Source organism: Bidens hawaiensis, unplaced genomic scaffold (genome assembly GCF_021521415.1).
Source record: "Bidens hawaiensis isolate Kalapana, Puna unplaced genomic scaffold, B.hawaiensis_p1.1 tig00013629_1, whole genome shotgun sequence".
In the NCBI taxonomy this organism is placed as follows: Eukaryota; Viridiplantae; Streptophyta; class Magnoliopsida; order Asterales; family Asteraceae; genus Bidens; species Bidens hawaiensis.
The window spans coordinates 251,673-269,847 of NW_027492158.1; the positions used below are offsets into that span (position 1 = coordinate 251,673).

At 34.4% G+C, this 18,175-nt stretch overlaps 1 pseudogene across 1 annotated transcript; it reads right to left on the minus strand.

Annotated features, from left to right (window-relative positions):
* Window positions 1-4,693: 4,693 nt before the first annotated feature.
* LOC143544611 (pleiotropic drug resistance protein 1-like) lies at window positions 4,694-16,660 on the minus strand (annotated as a pseudogene). Its single transcript, XR_013137281.1, has 20 exons — window positions 16,225-16,660; window positions 15,983-16,103; window positions 14,946-15,034; window positions 14,606-14,690; window positions 13,679-13,838; window positions 13,514-13,590; window positions 13,075-13,128; window positions 12,503-12,919; window positions 11,922-12,203; window positions 11,195-11,511; window positions 10,965-11,125; window positions 10,778-10,881; window positions 10,521-10,671; window positions 9,533-10,104; window positions 9,141-9,431; window positions 8,883-8,966; window positions 8,400-8,533; window positions 7,157-7,384; window positions 6,202-6,628; window positions 4,694-4,975 (listed from the first exon to the last, which is right to left on the minus strand). The product of XR_013137281.1 is annotated as a pleiotropic drug resistance protein 1-like (transcript).
* Between the last annotated feature and the right edge of the window lie 1,515 nt (window positions 16,661-18,175).

An 18,175-nucleotide genomic window follows, 5' to 3' on the forward strand; every position in this document is an offset into this window, starting at 1 on the left:
TCGCTCGTAGCGATCTTGCTTCCTACCAACTGTTCATAAGAAGTCATGAACGCACACACAAAAGCGAATTGTTGTTCAGCTTCTTGCAGATTTACCTTAGGCAAGCTTGATGCATGAGCATTTGAGTTTGTAGTCGCACCACTAGCCATAAAACATGCATTAGGTGGACTGTTTACATTAGTATCCTCTTGGGATTGAGCAAAGAACGCATTGATTGGCACTGAACTTGAAGCATTATTTGCTGGCAATGCACCTCCATAAAGTAAAGGGTTTTGGGTTGAAGACTGATGGTTTTGATTCTTTTTCAACGTATTTTGACATTTGATATCAAATTCCCTTTCTTCAATCTAGTTTATGAATTGCACAGCTGTAAGTTCAGAGTTCTGAAAGAAACCGTTCTCTTTTAACACGAACAAGAAAGTCGAATTAGAAGAGAGTAGAGCATTCTTCAGTGTATCGATCTTATCTTGTTCTGTTGGCTCAAGATCGACACTAGACATCTCAACAATCAGATGACTAAACCGATTAATCATCTCTTCCACCGTTTCATTTTTCATCAAAATAAAATTTCGAAATTGAAATTTTACAAGAGTCTTTTTGCTTTCAAGAGTGTTTCCCAAACTTCTTATTTTCAACGTTGTGAACAACGAAGCACAGACTTTGATAGTACTGTATTGATGAAAAATGTGTTCTTGTAAAGCCATGGTAAGAGTTGAGTATGCTTTTGTTTCACTTTCAAAATCCTTAAGTTCTTGAGTCTCATATTCTTTAAATGGTTTCGGAGTCCATCCCGCATTGTTATTACCAATCAATGGTGCTGAATATACATCGTCGAGAAACCAGACACTACTAGGATGCACGGATCCCAAGTGAGCACGGAACCTCGGTTCCCAACGAGCAAAATCCGACAGTTTTAACAACTTGGGACATTTGTTATGACTTCCGATCTCATTATCCATGGTTAGCATTTGTTGCAGTAATACGTTCTGAGACGCTAACGCATAGTAAGACGCGTTCTGTACAGCCATAATGAACCAACTGTTCAAACTTCAAGGATAAAAGTTGTCAAATCTTCAAAGTTATTCGTCTATTGTTCACACGAATGGACACAGTAACGAATGAGAAAGAAGATTAACGAATTACTTTAACGAATGAGTTATTCGTTAAAGGTGAGTTACTTTAACGAATGAGATATTCGTCAAAAGTGGATTACTTTAACGAATGAGATATGAGATATTCGTTAAAGATGGTTTACTTTAACAAATGAGTCCTACCGATCAAGACTAGCAAGCAAGACTTAACGAATGGACTTTAGTGAATATGACACGAATGTGGCTTAACGAAAGAGGTTTAGCGAATAGGAGTCAGTGAATAAGGTTTTAACGAATGAGATTGAGATTTAACGAATGAACGAATAGGCGGTTTATCCTTTAACGAATCATCTTCAACCTAACGAATGAGTCTTCATCTTAACGAATGAATCTTCAACAGTTCAAACTTTCAATTTCAAACTTCAAACTCGTCTGAATCACACTGAAAACACCTAAAACTTAGATCAAACTAAGCTTAAACCAAATCCGAACCTCACTAACCTAGTCCGAACTCACAAATTCATAACAAACAGGTTCAATTCTTGTTTAAACAGTCTCTGTTTCTCAAATTTCCAATTACCTTAAGAACTCAATCAATTCATCATGAAATGCATCAATTGAATACGCTTATATCACCTATATCAACGAATTGTATCGTAGATCAGATCCCTAGGCTCTGATACCACTTGAAAGAGCTTGAACAGGATCTAGATCTTGATAACAACGATACACATGTTGATTCTTATACGATTAGGCTTGCATACGTTATGTGTGTGTAGTGTGTATGTTGAGTGAACAATTCGGCAGAGTAACGAGAGAAAAAATGGCAAAATATCAGAACTGTTACATTAATGATAAGTTACAGGGTATTTATAGGGGATGATAAATTCGTTAAGTTAACACTTAACGAATGTGTTATTCATTACAGATACTTTAACGAATAAACATACTTATTCGTTATACTTTAAATGATAGCGAATGGCCCTTATTCGTTATCTCATTCATTAAATTTGGTTAACGAATGAGATAACAATTAGACGAATGTGTTACATTCGTTACGGGGTAACGAATGTAACTTACATTAGAGCGAATGGCCTATTTAGCCATATTTACATTAAGACCCCTATACTTTAGACTTATTACATTAATGCCCTGGTAAAAACCAAGACGTACAAAACATGTATCAACATAATGTAAAACAACCCCCGTGATACGGGGGATAAAATCTAGTTATTATATATTTTTATATAGAATGGCACTTTCTTGTATTTAGGCTACCGCACCTTCAAATTGATGTCCCACTAGCCAGATTACGTTGTCTTAACCGGGCCCACGCTGGCCTTAGAGTTTGGCTTAGGCTTTCCCCGGGATAAACCATATCGTCGACTGCCACTTGGCAGTCGTGTGCCACCACAAGAGCATAACTCTCTAGCGTGACACACGATAGGACGAAACCTCGGGTGGGCTCTAGGTTCGAGCTGACAACCTTTGCACAATACCTAGCTCAAATTCTTTATTGTCAATATCCACCCAAAAGTGACACAAGTGAGATTCGAACTTGCGTCTCCACTGGAGAGCCCAAGCCTCATATAACTAGGCCACAAGTGAGATTCGAACTTGAGCTCCTCTCAATACGGACACGCTCCACTCTCCGCGCACTGGCCACGCCCTGCTCCCCGCGCGCAAGACACTCTTTGTTCCCGTGCGTCGGACACGCTCTACTCCCCGTGCGTCGAGCATGATCCGCTCAATACGGACATGCTCCGGTCAGTACAGACACGTTCACTACGCGCCGGACACGATTTGCTCTATACGAACACAATCCCCGCGCGCCAGACACGCTCCACTACGCCCAAACTCGCCATCATGATTTAAAACCTCTTAAAACCCGAAAACAAATATAAGACCGTTGCTCTTGCATAAACCCGAAGCAAAGTAGACATGCATGCAAAATGGCACATGTGGGAAGCATTGGGTTGGAAAAACTGTTAGTTTTCACACCCGAGCACTCCTAATAAGTCCAGAGCTCCATCTAAATGCTTGCACGTCCAAGAGCAACACTGGGCTAGGGGGACTTGTGGAGGTTGGGTCCTAAATTCACGATACGACCTTTACTAATTATATTACTTGTTGTTTGTCATATTGTTATTGTCTACTAACCAAAGCCAATGGGGGGGGGGGGGTGGAGGTAACCCCTAACACTAAGGTTAGAGTTTTATGATTGTGGTCATGGAGCTCCCTATATAAAGGGTCTTCACCTCTTATTTTAGGGGAATATTGGCCTCCACCATAATTTTTGTGTCTGTAAATAAGAGAAAACTCTTGGCCCATGGCAGATCTAGAGCAAACACAAGAAGAAGATCGAGGTGCGGGTTCGTATATCTTGAAGACCAGAAAACATTGACATAGATCCGACCCAGATTTATTCATGTTTCATCATATTTGGTTAACCTTTATTTTGCTCACGTGGCCACCACTAGTCCTAGGATTCTCCTTTCCTAAGGTATTAGCAAAATAATTAGTCTACCTTTAGTTCAATTCAAAAATTAATATCTTTGGATTCTAATTCTCATACTCAAATAAAACTTGTAAAATTAACCACACATTACTCGAAAATATAATACCCTTCTTAATTTATTATTTTAGCTAATTGGATAAGTTAAGTTTTTGCATGACTTAACAACGGTAATCACAATATAGAGTAGATACTTTTAATTTTGTAACATGGGTTTAGTTTTATGTGTCATGATTAACGGCGTATTGAATTACAAGAAAATTTTGATCTTATATGATTTGTATCACATCTAAAGATCAATAACGGCTATCGACTGCTGCTGACCCATAGGTTGTTAAGCACATCTTTTGTTGGAAGCCCATCAAGGCCTATACCCATTTTTGCTCATCAGTATTTACCGTATATTAATATTTACTAGGTTAGATCCCGTGTTCCACACGTGTGGAAATTATAATAAAAATAAAAATTATTTTATGTAATACGTAAATTCAGTTATTTCATATAGTAATTTTTATTTATGACTTTTATTTTATATTCATTTAAATCAAATTATAATTTAAAATATTAAAATTGAATTACATGTATATAAAAAAATAAAAGATTTGTCCTGATTTTCACCATTTAGTAATTTTTCAAAATTTTAGCAATTGTATTGATTTATATAGTCAAACTTTTGTTATTGATTTAAATGAATATAAAATAAAATTAATGAAGAATTTTATATTGAAGTATAAAAGGTTAAATATTAGTCTTTCTAAATTTATATGAATAGCTTAATATAATTTTATAATGGTAATTAAATGAAAAATAATGGATAAAGGATTTTATGCATTTAATGAATTGTTATACATTTTAATGAATGTTAATTAAATATTAATTAGGAGGAAAATGTATGTAAGGGAATTGTTTATGTGGAATATAATGTGGACACTCTATAATGGTGTCATGTGAAAAAAAACATCTTGCTTTAATAGTATAGTTAGATTAGGACTAAAACAAGAAACAATGTGTTTTGGCAAAACAAGAATCTTTAATCATATATATAGAATACGAAATTCACAAGTTTGTTACACGAACTCAAGTCTTTTTATCTACCAAACATGAAAACAAAATTATCTCTTCTGGAAGTTGAAGGACCTTATGCAAAAACCAAATATGAATGCGAAGAACAGAACCAACCCAATGTGCACACCAGCAACAACCCCAAGAAAACATGCTTGAAACCAAAATGTCGATCCAAGTAATCTTTAATGGTTTCACCATTTGTTAATACATCATCATAGTCCCCGAATTGTGAAGAAATAAATCCGTATATAGTCCAAGCCAATGGGTTTGCCCAGTAATACCATCTCCACCACGCAGGAATTTTCTGTTATTTCCACAAAATTAAAACATTTTAGGACTTGGTTCTTTTGGTGGCCGCGCGAACTTTTACCGAAAGACTATGGGTCCTATCAATGCCAATGAACTAGGGGTGTTAATTGTGCCGGTTTGAATTGTTCATCAGAATGCGACCCTTATATTTATTTCGATCAAAAACATCAACCCTAAATTGCACATACTTAAAAACATATAACCCAAACATAACCCATTTAGATAAACATGTCAAACATGTTGGCGGGTAATAATTAAGTTGTAAACATGTTAGTCGGTTGGTAGGTTGTAAAATTTGTGTTAAGCGGGTTAGCCATGTCAACCTGAACACGACACGTTTAATTATACATCTTAACTAGAAACACAACCCATTTTTTAACGGGTTAGATATACCAACCCAAACTTAATGGCTTACATGTCGTGCTCTGGTCATTTTTTCAGGTCGTGTCAGAATTACATGTCGTGCTTTGGTCATTTTTTCAAGTTGTGTCAGAAATTTCCACCTTTACAACCAACTGGATGCAAGGCCGACCCATATGCTTTACTAGGTAGAGCTAGGTCTTTAGGCCCACCAAATTTTTAAAGCCCTGATTTCAAAAAAAAAAGAAAATAATAATAATATGTTTAATATATATAGTATTTTATTTGATTGCATTGCTAAACAATTTGTTGTGGTGCGTTGGTAAATTGAAGGATATTTTTTTCACCTTGACCAGGGATCGATTCCCACTACCCATGCTCATGACTATTTTCATACTTTTAGATTCTAAAATAACTTAAACTCAACAGCTCAAAACTGATAACAAAATTCGATTATTTTTTTCCTAATTTCAAGTTAGAATTTATTTTTTCAAGTAGCCTAATAAATTATCTTTTTTTTTTTCGAAAAAGTTATCAATATCTTTTTAGTACTTCAAGTATATTTCTTTTTCTATTTTTTTAATAAAGACTAATTTAATAACTTGATATATGGCCAAAAATTATTCCTAGTTTAGAAGATTAAATTTATAGATTTTGTCATGAACTAATGTCCAAGAAGATATAAAACTATTTAATATTTAACTTATTTATATCATTGAATGTGAAGCAAAACGAATAAATTTTCTTAAACACAAACCTAGATTTCTCTAGAAGGGCCTCGGATTTTTTAATCGCTTTAGGCCACCAAAATGATTGGGCCGCCACTAACCTGATGGATTTAAAATATTAAGAGAAACTTACAGGTTGCGGAATGATGAATCCAGAGAACAGATTGAAGACTCCGGAGAACGAGCCGGCAATGGTGGCAGCAATGCTAGCATTGGGGGTCATGGCGACGGTCATCATACCGTAATAGGTCATGATAAGCAAGCAACATAATTGGAAGTACAAAAACCAGAAGAATTTAGCAGCGGTCCAACTAAACCCAATCATGGAGTACACGATAACACTATACACCACTGTCTGCATCAGCACATAGGGAAACTCAACGAAAACTTGGGCGAAAGCATACGGCAAAGCAGAATACATTCCGGCGGCTCTTTCTCTGTAAAACACAGTTCGCTCGACAGTCACAATCGGTTGAACCGCGTACGTGTTTTGGTTTCCTAAGAAAAGAACCGCCGAGTACATTGAACCCATTGCATTCGCTAGATCATGTGGGTTTGTCCTGAAAAACATCATGTATTGATAAATAAATGGTTTGAAATTTAGAGTGCAATCATGCAAATAGAGGTGACTCCACAATACACCATCCCTAATAGTGTACACCAATATGTATGTCACATCATATGGACTAAATGATGTCATACAGATCAAATAATTCATACATGCCAATGATATCAATTAACTCTGTAGACTAGAGACTTTCAAATTATACGAAGCATGTGATAGGCAAAAAAAAAAAAAAGATATCGTACGACTATACGAGTCGTATGACCTTAAGTTATTTCTTTATCAATCAAAATCATCATGTTGAATATATGATTTGCCCCTTATACTACCGATATGACCATTTTCTCTTTGTCATACGGCTAGTATTATAAGTCAATCCTATTTGGATAGTGTGTCGCTGATGTTTGGTCCATGTCATATTTTTACTTGTTAGGATATATACTGAAGAGAAAATATTCTTTTATGAAACGCCCTTGATTTTACATATCGAGCGGGAAAACCATAAAGATACAATGATACTTACCTTTTACCACCGATATCCCAAAACATTGTACCGAGCATGATTCCAATAAACGTGGTGAAGACGAAACGCACAGCGGTGTACGATGAGTTCCGCCAGTAAGAACACCGTTGTTTCCACAAACATGCTAAACACTGAACAATGAAGCTCTGCGAGTATTGAGTCGGGAAGAACAACTCTTTAGTGCCGGGAAGTGGTACGCCTAATTCGGCGATCAAGGCTTTGTTTCTCCTGTAAATTTTGACAAACAAAGTCAATAAAATTGATAACTTTTAAAGGAAAGATTGCCGCCACAAAGGCGGTAACTCATAATTTTTTTTGAAAGGGGGGTTGAATTATAATGATTAATCACTTGGGGGGCTGGATCATTTTTTTTTTAAAAGGGGTGTTGCCTACGTTTGTAATGGCGGGGAGTTTTAAAAATATAAGGGTGTCGGAGTCAGTCAGAGAATGTAAGAACTTTTGCAGGTATGAGACATATCTCCTCCATTGTTAATGGCGAGGACTGCAAAAGTATCCCCCCCTGCTTCTAATGGAGGGGAGTCTGAAAAAGTTATCTCCCCTCCGTTTGTAATGGCGAGGAGTCCACAAAAGATGGAGGAGACTTTTTTTAGTGTCAATTTAAAAGTAAGATTACAAAGTCATGGTTCAATCTAAAAACAATATTAGAAAACAGTTTTTTTAAACTTCGTGTGTATTTCCTTAATCGCCAAATGTGATTCTCTTAACTAACTTTTTTTTGACTAATTTCTTTTACGTGAGTACTTTGCAACGCATGAAACAAGATCGAAAATGAGGTTTATACATGAGAGATAATTGTCTTCAAAGCAGGTGATTCAAGATTTTAATGCCTGAAATTTAAATATAATATTACAAAATAGTTTTGTAGAACTTCAAACTTCAAAATAGCATCTGATCCCAAAACTTTTGCATAAAAAACATTTTGTAGACTCCCTCCGTTACAAACGGAGTGGAGATAACTTTTTCAAACTCCCCTCCGTTATAAAGGGTGGGGAGATACTTTGCAGTCCCCGCCATTAACAATGGAGGGGAAATACATCGTACCTGCAAAAAAGTTCTTACATTCTCTCACTAACTCCGACACCTCTATATTTTTAAAACTCCTCGCCATTACAAATGGAGGCAACCCCTCTTTTAAAAAATGTATTTTTCCAGCCCCCAAGTGATTAATCCTTGTAATGCAGTCCCTTTTCAAAAAAAAAGTGATAATTCATCGTGTACTCACTTGTAAAGTTCGGAGTTCCTGTAGATTTCAGTGAAGTCAACTCCAGGAGCAAGTTCTTGTGCGGAAGTACTGACTTCTAACATCCATGTTGCGGGGTTATATCCATCTTTTATCTTTCTTATACCATCGATAGCCTGCTTGTGCAAAAGTATTTATCATTGATGTTTATGCATTAAAAATACGCCTTGGACTCGCTTGGCCCATTAATAGTAAACGAAATAGACTCGTGTATAAGTAAACAGGTCAAAACTAGACACAACTTATTAATGTGGTAAAAAGAGATAGGTTGACTAGTGACTCAAAACAATAGACTTTTTGTTATAGTCAAATCAATTGTGATGGGCTGATCCGAAACACCTTTTTACCAACATCTTTATTTTTATAAACATGGTTCCTTACAAGCTGCTTGACCAATATATGCTTTAGCCTGTTAGAGATGAAAGGGTCACAATTACAACCTCATTCGTATTGATAGTTGCGTACCTCGAAGTATTTGATTAATTCACATGAATGGCGACCTAAAGGTCCAACATATAACTCTTCTCCACCTCTTTTCATCAAGAACAACTACAAAACCGCAAATTTAATAACATATTTCATTTATTTATAGATAAATTATTTCCTCGTACCTTACCAATAGCTATGCTATTAATGGGATTATACTAGGTATGTTTGTTTGTTGTATTTTTCTTTTATGCATAAACGGAACAATGGCAATTAAGTGCATTTATATGATCGTACCTCATCAAAAGCTTCAAATATGTCAATGCTTGGTTGATGAATGGTGCAAACAACTGTTCTTCCAGTATCCACGGTGTTCCTAACCGTTCTCATCACAATGGCTGCAGCCCTAGCGTCTAATCCAGAGGTTGGCTCATCCATAAAAATTATGGACGGGTTAGCCACGAGCTCAACAGCTATGGTTAACCTTTTTCTTTGTTCAGTTGATAACCCATTGACACCCGGCAGCCCAACTAATGCGTCCTTTATCGGGTTGAGTTCCACAAGATTCATCACCTCATTAACAAACATCTGTAGAATTGTATAACATTGTTAAAAATTCTTAACCATGCAAAAGATGATCTTTTTTTTTTTTTTAAATTAGACTTGTTAACCATGGATATATAACAAACCTTTCTCTGGTGTTCATCAACATCTGATGTTAACCTGAGCCATGCTGAGTATAGTAAAGACTCGTAAACGGTTACATGAGGTGAATGGATGTCGTTTTGCTCGCAATAACCAGAAATTCGAGCAAATGTTTCTTGTTTTTTGGGGTATCCAGAAATCTTGACATCACCTTCAATATGGCCACCCGTTTTTCGACCTGCTAACACGTCCATGAGAGTAGTCTTACCAGCACCACTTACACCCATTAGAGCTGTGAGAACACCAGGCCTAAAAGCCCCGCTAAGGCCTTTAAGTAGCAGCAACCGGTCTTCACCCACCCCTTGATCTTTCATTTCCTATAACCCATCAATAAAAATCAAATCCTTTTCATGCCATTTTGCAGAGCGATTACGTTACTGTGGCATATCAACAGAGTATTTAATATCTTCAAAGGTGATTGAATGGGGTTCAAATGGAAGGATCATTCCTTTCTTCTTATATTGGCTTCCTTCATCTTCCTTCTTCATGGATGATAATTCAGTGGCTGAATCGCTTTCGTCCTTTGTTGATACATTGGCTTGAGGTTTTTCGAAAGCTGTAAACGCATAAAACAAATGTTACAAAACGACCAACACAAGATTTAAAGGCCGCCAGTATATAAACACCACTGGAATACTATCCAGACACCACTGATGTGTCACACGACCCGCATGGTCATGCCGGCCGTATGGTAAGACAAAAGGTGGTCAAATGAGCCGTTTTGAAAAAAAAAAAATCCCTTGCGACGCGTACAAATATTTTGACTATCAAACAAATAACTGATGTGCCATTGATAAATCCATACGTGCCTGTATGACCTTTTACATCCTATCATACGACACATATGACATCTTACAAGGCGAAAAAAGTCATATGGCATGTTGATGTGACAACCGAGTTGGTGCATACTTGCAAATGTCATATTGCCCCATTTATGATAAGATTTTCGGATCACAAACATACAAAACTCACGATTTAGGAAGGCGAGAGACAAAGCAAAGCAGAAATTGAAGACTAAAATAAACCCGAGTAACGCCACAACTGCAATCCAATACCAATAAGCTTCTGCAAAGAACCCTTTTGATTTGATAACTTGTTTCCCAAGGGTTGAACCGTTCAAAGGCTAATATAACACCAAAAACATTCATTTCAAAATGTGAACTTAAAACTAAAGGTATTAATTTACTGTTTTCCCACCTCTAAAACAAACAAAGCTTTGTGTGACTTACTGTTTTCCAGCTGGGCCCAAGAAACTCATTTACTGCAATTCCATTCATTGCATACATCAAGGGAGATAACCAGTATCCCCATAACCACCAACTCTTAATATAATCTTCGGAAACAAAAACCATTTTTTAGTTGAAAAAAGAAACAAAAAGCGCATGATGTATATTTTAAATCTAGTTAACATAATACCTCGTGAAAGGACAAAACCGCCCAATACAAACACTAAGAAAATTGCAAATGAACCAAACGTGTTTGCAATGATCATGTTCCTACCTAGCGCTGCAATAAACCGAAATAATGCAGAAGCCGCTTGGTTAACAAGAAACAATATCAAGAATTGTTTGAAGAACCTACAAGATGTTGAAAAAGTTAGTATAAAATATTACATTCATTTAGGAGGTGTTTTGAAGTGAGTTTACCTCGAGACGTTAGGATCAAAGCCAATGGCATAGTAAGTGAGAACAGTCCAAATCGCAGATCCCATAAATGAAACGGGAATCTTGATGATCCATGATGGAAGTGCATACGCTCACGAGGGATAGAAACGGAAGTTTCGTTGCTTGTAGAAAACAGGAAGTTTTGCAATCGTCATTGATATCTCACCCATTCCATTAAACATTACTATTACAACGCCAAAAAATGCAGCACTCGTATACAATCCTCCGTCTTCTAGATCATATTTATGCATCTCAATGCGCAAAAACACCGTTAAAGCAATGAGAGCCGTGACAGTTAGCTGAAAACAACCAATGAAGAATGATACAGATTACAAATTTGATCAACATTGTTAAAAAAAGATTATGAAAGATCAAAACTTATAGAGTAACACTACTACTTGAAAAACTTTGTTATAAAGATTATGAAAGATCAGAACACCTAGAGAAACAGTACACTTACTTGGAACAAAATCTTATAAAGATTATGGAATATCAAAAGTTTTTATATTAACACTGCACTAGTGCTTGGAACAATATTTTAAAAGATTATGATATATCAAAACTTTTAGAGTAACACTATACTTGCTTGGAACAATTTGTTATAAAGATTATGAAAGATCAAAACTTCTAGATTAATAATTGCTTACTTGGAACATTTTTCTAAAAGATTTATGAAAGAACACAACTTCTACAGTAACACTACACTTACTTGGAAAAATTTGAAGATATAGACGAATGAGTTTCTTTTCATGAGCAACATCTCTCTATCAATGCAAGCTTTCAAGAGTTCTTTACTGTCTACACCATATTTTTCGGTTGTGAGGGCAGCCGGGTGGCTTTTACTTTTGTCAAACGGGGTTGCAATATCGTGTGCTAGTTTTCTTCCAACATGAAAACATTGGAATGCTTCTGCAAATTCCTTGGCTGTTACAAATCTATAAGGCTCGTCTCTTCTCCTCCAGTATTGTTCTTGATCTTTCTTGGATGTCACCTGTAACAAGATTTCAACAACATGGGATCTCATTTCAGCGTATATATATGTTTACGCCATATGGCATCTGATGTGACATTTTAATAAATACTTTAAATGTAGTTTTCTTTTTCTTCTTTTTCAAAACAATAAATATTTTTACATAAATAGCTTGCATGTTTGGTATCTGATGTCCTGGCATTGAACAATTTACATATCAGTAAAAGTGAGGTTTGTTATATAATGTTGGTCTCTGTTATGATTTGCATTGGATTTATTTAATGATACACTTTAACTTGAAGGCATGATCTAATTCTTACTTCTTGCAAGAAATCCGCAACTCCTTTTCTTTCCAAATCCGCAACTCCTTTTCTTTCCAGACATTTAAATCCCATTGATTCAAAAAACTCAAGCACATTTTCACGCGGGCCTTGATAAACGATCTTGCCATCAGTCAAGAGTATGACGTCATCAAACAGATCGTATGTTTCCGGTGCGGGCTGCAGGAGTGAAATGACAGCCGTACCCTCAAGAATGTGAATAAATTGTTTAAGTGAATGCACTATCTGATAAGTTGTAGAGCAATCCAACCCTGTTGATATCTCATCCATAAGAAGAACCTTTGATGGCCCAACTATCATTTCACCTGTTGTCACACGCTTTTTTTGTCCACCAGATATTCCTCGGATCATCTGATCTCCAACCTTGGTGTCTGCACATATGTCCAACCCTAGGATCTGCACAAGTAACCATTTTGTTTATAATCAGAATTTCTTTTGAACGGAAATTGGGTCAAACAGGTCGAAATGCATTCTATTTTAAACAGGTTAAATGTGTCTAGTTGATCGAATGCCACCCAAATGCATTCACATATGATTTTTATCTATCCTACCTTGAGAGTATAATCTGTGACCACACTAGCTTGTTGAGATTTGGTTGCAGCAGCCTGCATAACAACAAAACAATAACTAATAACTTAAATTTTGACCATTAAGGATCCATAGCAGTCTTTTTTATATGTTAGGTGTGTTAGCCGAGTTTATTATCTAAGTTATTATTATTTAAATTATCAGTTATCTTTAAGCTTACTAGTTGGTCATTATTTTGTCTATAGTTGAAATATGATGTTTATTGGCATTTTATCATTATTTTTAGTTGGTTAGTTATCATTAGAATTGGTTAACTGTATTATTATTATTATGCTTTTTCATTATAACCTCTTTAGATAAGGAGATATGATATACATATATATATGATAATACATAAAAAAAATATTATTCATCAATACAGTTGTTTCAGTTATTTTGAATTCTTTTAAGATGATTTCTTACCTTCATGAATATATCAATATCAGGATCAGGTTTTATGTTGGCATCTCTTTCTCTTCTTAACAACTCTGCTAGCATATCTGCAAATATTTTAATATGAATTATGTTACACACAAGCCTATACCTCTAAAAATATAACTAATGAAATACAAATAATTAAAAGCGAACCGTATCGCGATCCAACTCCTTGACATCTTGCAGAGAAAGCCAATGTTTCTCTTACGGTCATTTCTCCAATATGGGTATCATTTTGACTTATATAAGCAGAAGTTCTTTCGGGTACAAATTCATGTAGTTCATGACCATTGTATGTTACCTTACCCGTACACTACATTTACGAAAATAAACTATTTAAAATTCTAGAAATGTATACACTTTCGATGGCATGCTTATATAGTATCTTGAATTCTGCACTTCCTTTTACTTGTAGATGCAAAAGTACATGTTTCTCAAAAACCATGAAAAATTAAACATGTGTGCACATGGCATTTTTAATAGTGTGACAAAAGTATGAATTCATTTTTGGGTATTTATGTTCTATATGGATATGACTGTATTTAGTATATATATTTATATATTTACTTTTATAATTATCGGCTGGAGCAGATTTATAGCGTCACCAGGTAAAGCACATAAGACAATCACTGTAAAAGTAAAATCCGAGATCAAGTTTAACTTTTTATTTATTTATTTTGACTAATTGACAAATTTTGTTTCAAAGTATGTCCTTTGGCTCAACATATATGTTTATACCAAATTCCAATATTGTTTATAGCATTTTATTTCTATAATTGATTGCTTATATTAAACCAGATTGTTTATATTAAAGAATTTGATTATGTTAATTTTTATTACTTGTTCATTATAAACTTTTGTTTATTTTTTTATTTTTATCCAACGGTTTATTATTATGGCATTTTCTTTTTACCCAATCCGTTTACGATCGACCCGTATTGCTCCCGTACCAAAGTTTTATGTATTCATCACTCGCAATGTCCCTATATATATAAAGAGATTCTTATGAGCGATTCAATACACAAAAACTATCATTCATCAATGTTGTTTCAATCTCTTTCTTTGAATTCTATCGGTTACCTTAAGCTCTTTTGCGAGTGTGCCAGCTAAAGCCAACAAGAGTGTTGTCTTCCCTGAACTCGGGGGACCCAAAAGTAGTGTCATTCTACAAACGTTTATACAGGAAAATCATTACAAGTAATCGAAAAAACTGGCAAAGAATGGTATTTAAATACTCATGTGGCTAATTGAATAAAAAGGTTACCATTTAGGTGTAAAACTATCAAACTTAACTGGTTTTCAAATGTTCAACTTCCAGCTGTCAAATGGTAAGCTTACCTTAAATAAAAACTTTATGAAAGTTGGTTAGTTTTTAACTTTTTATACAATTAGCCTGTGATTTTATTTTCTTTCTTCTCACCTTCTAGGCTTAAAGACACCACCGACATCATCAAGGATGGTTATATGCTTTTTCAAATTTGGGAGTAAATGGAATAAACTCAATAGCCCCTATAAATATGAACAAAATGTAGGAAAATTTAATTCTCATAAACATCAATAATAATGTAAAATGCACTCCTGATATGCCAGGAACGGCCCATTAGCAACCAACTCTCGTAGTAGATAAACATAAGAGCATAATATAGAGAATGACAGTAAAGAATGATGAATGAGAGGAGTCATTGAGTATTTTTTACAAAATACAAGGATACACTCAAAAGTAACTAAAAAACATTAGTTATGTATGTGAAGAGTCACCACATAATGGATATTGTTCATAACACTCTGCCTTGACTATCCACATGATAAAAGATTATTCTTTAATATATCTCGAAACGGTGATCCAAACAACGAAATAGTGTTTCAATTCGGGTGTTTGAATTTCCAATTAACAAAAATCAAGCATTTAAATCGCCGTTTTGAGATAAGTTTTACATCAGTCGACTTGTATCATTTATCCGATCAAAAGCCCTAAAACATCGGTTTAAAACTTGAAAAACACAACTTAACGACGTCAATGTTTTTTAACGGAGGTCTATTGTGAAAAAAATAGTTGAAAGGTTGGACCGTTGGTAATGAGTATGACTTTTAAATATGGAATTATTATCGACCAATACACAAAATGTGAAATTATTTATTTTCAATTTTTTAATTTTAAAAGTACATAATTAAATAGTTGTAGTTTTTGAAAAAAAAAACTAATAAATTTTTTTTAAGTTTTTTCAAAATTAAATAACTAATAGTTCTAAAGAATAAAGAATTAAAAAAAGTTGTAGTTTTTGATATAGAAAAACTATTTAAAAATCAGAAAGTTACTTTCCGAAAAAGAAAAGATAAATCACCTTCAATGCATCACGTGCACACATACACGATCCATATAACATGTTACATGACAATGGTGAACGGGCTATGGTGTATTGTGTGTATTGATTTACCCTTTTGGCTTCTTTCTCTTACCTCAGATAAATCAATGTGAAAGTTTACAAAACTCGGCAAGGCTCTACTTCCACTTTTAACATCAGTCTCCACTGTCACATGCTCAAATTTGACTTCAGTTGTTGGTAAATGAATCCCAACCCTTTAAACATTTCAAAATTTAAATCATACCCGTTTATTCATCCCATGATCAGGATTTAAACACACACATAAAACTGGAAAAAAAAAAGTAACATATAGAAAAAATGGAATTCTTTTGGTACCTATCAAGCCTGTTTCTAAGCTTCAACAAGAACCTCTCATTATCTTCATCAGTTACTTTCACAAGTCTATCAAGCAAATGCTTTCTATCTTCTGGTCCAAGATTATCAATATCAACTTCGTTAGACAGTCCGGTTGACCCGAAAAGCAACCCTTTTCGCAACCTATCGAATGTGGGTAGCTTTTCAAGAGAAGCCCATTTTAGAGCTTCTTCATCATCTTCTGCACGTGAAGATTTTGAGAAAACATCTCTACTAGAATTCCTCCGTACATAAGTACTTTCAGAAGTACTTAAACGCCCTAATGTTACACTATTTGCAGCTTTGTATATGTCACTTCCATCCATTGTTGCAAAACACTAATCAAAGCTCACAAGATTTTGATCAAGAATCAAAAATCTTAGTGTGTGTTGTTCTTTGGTTCAAGAAAACCTTGAATTTGCCCCCAAAAGATCAAACTTTGTTGACGGTTTTGTTTTTTAAAAGGTTGAAAGTTGAACAATTAATGTGTATGAAAATGGATGTAAAATAATTATAATTCTTATATAGGGCATAATAGTATTTGTATAAAAATATTGACCACTTTAGCGTGATATTCTGTGCAAACTAATTATCAAACAAAAAAGTTCGAAAGTACTTTGTATAAATTTTTGTGTAGACTTACGCGTTCACATTGGGAGTTTTTCTCGAAATGAATTTGATGGAATAATTATTTATCAAAATAGATGTTTTCAAAATTATTTATCAAAATAGTTGATTTTTTATAATAATTCTTTCCTTCCTCACTCCTAAGGCCTTATGTTAAAATCGGATAAGATTAATTTCAAATAAGATTGAGTGATTGACCAATACATAAATTGAAAAATAATAAATTTCCTGTCGTTTTAGTTTGCATGTTTGACGAGTCCTGTTTTCAATATTTTAAGCTTTTAATAGTTTAAAGGTTTTGTATTTTAAAAAACTTGTTCTTGTTTAAGAGGAAAGTTATTTGAAATTAGTTTGCATTACAACATGAACAATAGATCTGTGAGGAGGACGTACTGATGGAGGAGCCACCTAGTTGCATTACAGTCGTCTTCCGCCGACGAGAAAAATCGAAGATGGCCCAACCAAACACGATTACATGGTGACCAACGAAGAGACGGTCAGGTTCATCAAACTATTGAACGGAGGTGATCATAAGCCTTTACACACAGAACTGTATGTAGCACATGGATAAAGGCTCTAAAAACAAACATAAGAGAGTGAGTGGGGGTACAATACCTAAGCAATGATTACAATCACATTAACACACTTTTAGACGAAATTGTATATTTATAAATTTGGCACATTTTCATGCAAGCTTGGTTCAGTTAGTACTTTTAAGTTTTAATAAATCCATCTCGAGTAAAATTAAAAATACATATTAAGTGTTTATTTGATATGTTAAATATATATTTGCATAGTAGTAGTTATTATGCATTAAATTATATGATAAATTAAGATAAAATAAAATAAATTTATTTAGAAGTTATATATAAAATATATATACAAACTTAATTACAAATACCAATAAATTAATTAATAAATAATAAGATATTAGGTTTTGAGTATTTGAAATAGAGCTTAAAAGGAGATGAGCTCAAACACAAACTCGCTTTAAGTTAAATGGGCTCAAACACGTACTTGACTTGACTTATTTACACTCTTAATTGTATGATATATAAAATCTAAATTTAAGCATTTTGTTTTATTGTTCGAACTATCTTCTAAATTATTCATTTAACTATCTTCTCAATCTCTTTATCACAATTCATTAACAATAATAGGCTTTGACAATCTATCATCAAACTTTAAACTATAAAGTTAAAGAAAAAAATAGTTGGGGAAAAAAAGGCTCATCAAACATGCAAACGAAAATGAAAGTAAAATTTTTTTTTAGTTTATTTTTTGCTCTATCTTTTTTTAAAATAGA